Source organism: Pteropus medius, unplaced genomic scaffold (genome assembly GCF_902729225.1).
Source record: "Pteropus medius unplaced genomic scaffold, Ma_sr-lr_union100, whole genome shotgun sequence".
NCBI lineage: Eukaryota > Metazoa > Chordata > Mammalia > Chiroptera > Pteropodidae > Pteropus > Pteropus medius.
This window is the reverse complement of record NW_024350927.1, coordinates 3088760-3092131: the sequence shown is the minus strand read 5'-3', so window position 1 is coordinate 3092131 and position 3372 is coordinate 3088760. Positions and strand designations below refer to the sequence as shown.

The window sequence follows — 3372 nt, the reverse complement described above, 5'->3', positions numbered from 1 at the left end:
ATGAAGAGTCTATGTGTGCCCTGGGTCGGGAAGGAGAGAGGAGGAGGCTTCCAGGTGACAGATGAGCCGAATCAGCTTCATTATCCCTTCCCCCCACAAGCCAGCTTTACCAGGGGCCTGTGCCAACCTGGACAGCAGCCATTTCCTTTGGAGTCATTGACCTCTTACTAGGTCTCTTGTGGGCCCAAGTTCAAATGAGACTTCTGGTCTACGGCCATGCCACCCGGAACAAGCCCAATCCCGTCTGATCTCGGAAGCTCATCAAGGTCGGGCCTAATTAGTACTTGGATGGGAGACCACCTAGGAAGACCAAGTGCTGTAGGCGTAAAAAAAATTTTAAAAATAAATAAAAAATAAGGGATTGTAAGCTGACAAGGTCCTTGCAGTCTGTGAGGTCAACCAAGGGTTGCCTCGCCTAAAAAAAAATAATAATAAAAATAAATTTAAAATAAAAATATCAAACGAGACTTCTGGGGCCATCTGCAACACCAGGTGAATGGGACGAGGGAACCACAGGCCGGAGGTCGGCTTGCTGGTCAGCCTCAGGGTGCGGGCCTTGAAGCTCGTCACTTCTGCCTGCGCACGTCTGGGTCAGCTTCGTGAGCATTGTCATCAGGACCGAACCTTAAACCTGGGGAAGAGGACGGTCCTTTCACACGCCAGGTCCCAGGCACTGTTTGTAGCAGCCCTTCCCTCAAAACCGCGAGTATTTTAGCTCTTAAAGAGTCTATTTTTCTTAAAGAGTTTCGTTTTTCTTTATGTGATTATTTTTACATCTCTGACCAGTACTGGTCTTTCTTGGTATCTTTCTTTGATTGGGTGGTGTGTGTACGTGAGTGTGCGTGTGTGTGAGTGTGTGTGTATGCGTGTGTGAGTATAAGTGTGAATGTGTTGGGAAGAGGGATCGGTGGTTCACGGGAATCATCTCTTCCTTTCTTTTTAACTTTTCATTTTCTTAAGAATAACACTATTTATTGAGCACCTACTATGTGCCAGGTAGTAAGCTGAGTGTTTTTCACCCATGATCGCAGGTGGGTGGTGTGTGCAGGTGGTGGTAGGTAAGTATATAATACATATACATATATTTAAATATATATATGTATTTTATATATATATGTATGTATGTATGTATGTATGTATTTATTTATTTATTTAAAGTACGTGTCAGGCCTTATTACTTTTCTCAGACTCTGAGTCTGAGAGAGGAAGAGAACTTGACTGTCAGGCCACCCACACAAGACATGAGAGAATTAGGAGCCAAGCACAGACCTACTTAGCACAGAAGCATATTCTTTCTTTTCTTGATCACCAAGGTGTCACCTCCCCTCTTTACCAGCCCACTGCAAAGCCAGTGTTCAGGGCTGTTTCTCCAGTATATATTTTTGAGTAGAGTTTGGTATTCACTGTAAAATTAAAAAGATACCAACATGTTTTATATCCTTAAAAAAAAGTGAGTTCCATGCATCAGGATGGATATTACTAAAACAAAACAAAACAAAACAAAACAGGAAATATGGGATTTGGTGAGAATGAGGAGAAATTAGAACGCTTGTGCAATGTTCATTGGATGGTAAAATGATACAGTCAGTGTGGAAAACAGTGTGGTGGTTTCTCTAAAAAAATACAAATAGAACTATCATATGAGCTCAGTATAAACCCAAAACAATCGAAAGCATGGCCTCAACGAGATGTTTGCACACCACCGTTCATACCGGCATTATTCACAATAGCTAAAAGGTGGAATCAACCCAAGTGTCCATCCATGGATGAGTGTATAAACCATGTGGTCTGTATATGCACTGGAATATAATGCGGCCCCCCAAAGGAAGTTCTGACAGATGCTACAACGTCGATGAGCCTTGAGAACCTTACGCTGAGTAAAATAAGCCAAGCTACCAAAAAAAAAAAAAGACAACACTGCGTCATTCCACTCACATGAGGCACTTAGAGTACTTAGAGTCCAATTCATAAAGACAGAAAGTAGAATGGTGGTTGCCAGGGGCAACCGTCTCAACATCAATTTGACTAGTCTTCTGCTTTATGAAAAAAATCAGTGGTTCCTCCCCCTGTTTATGCATCAGAATCCTCAGGTCAGCTTGTTATAAGTCACTCACTATGACAAACACGAGGCAGATTCCCGACCGCGCTCCAGATCTCCACTGGCAGTGGGGCCCGGGAAGCTGTGTTTTCATTAAGCTCCCTGATTCTGATGCCCAGTGTTTGAGAACAACCAGCACAAAGAATCCCCTCCACCAGGAACAGGACAGGCTCTGTGTCCTTAGGAAGGCATTTGGAGCTGCCTGTGTGACTCTGTTCCCGCCCCTGCCCCACAAAGGTGGTCCTGTCCATGTCGATGCAGTAACTAGAGGCTGTGACCAGTCCCATCCTGCATCACACCAACAGCATCCCCTGTGAAAAGGATAACAGAGTATTCCGATGAACAGGAGATCTGAGAGGACCGAGCCATCATCTTTCTTTGTTACCTTCTAGCAGTCTCCAAAAATGTCCAGTGGCTGCCTTTGTAAAGATGATATATAAACCAGTATATATATATATGGCATTGGAAATGTGTTATCACTGTTTGCTGTGCAGCCTTTTCATCCCGTGGAGTAGTTTGGCAACAAAAGGATGACATTTATCGACTCTGCTGATAGAGTGATTGATGAATAAGTTATGCATTGGTTTCATTTCCTAACAAAATCAATTATTTAAGTGCTATACGTTTGTGTATCTGTTGTAGAGAAGCCCAATGTCACGAGAGGCAATCCTTGGGTGCTCGTTGGGGTTGCGGGGGACGGGGGCAGGCAGGCCGGGGGCAGAACGGTGGCCCTGCAGGCCTGGAATCGAAGCCAGTTACGCTCACTCGAGGAACTTATCCTCTGCTGCATGGTTTCCTAACACGGAAGCAAAGGTGACGATCACCCCTACCTCCCAGAGATTCGACTAGAAAAAGCCCATGGAGTGTTCGGCGTGGCACCGGCCCATTGTCAAGTGCTGAATCCTCATCGGCTGCCTCCATCATAGATAGCTCTTTGTATTCTAGTGGTCCTGTTAAAGCACACAGCCACCTCATTTGGGTAAAAGTCACCTCCTCACTCTCCACTACTGGGGTCCAAAGGTTTCATCTTCCTTTGACAATGTGGAGGCTCCAGGAAGGGAAGAAGAGGTTTGCAGGAAAAGACACCTAGAGATTCAGAATTGGGGGAGTGGCACATAATTAAGATAGCATGTTAGTTTCCTAGGGTTGCCATACAAATGACCACAAGCTAGGTGGCTTAAAACATCAGAAATTTCTTCTCTCAGTTCTGGAAGCCAGACGTACAAAATCAAGGTGTGAACAGGGCCACAGTACCTCCAAAGGCTCTAGGGGAA

The 3372-nt window shown here is 44.8% G+C and overlaps 1 pseudogene; it reads left to right on the top strand.

Moving 5' to 3' along the window:
* The first annotated feature begins 206 nt into the window (after positions 1 to 206).
* Positions 207 to 325, top strand: LOC120585922 (uncharacterized; annotated as a pseudogene).
* Positions 326 to 3372: the final 3047 nt, after the last annotated feature.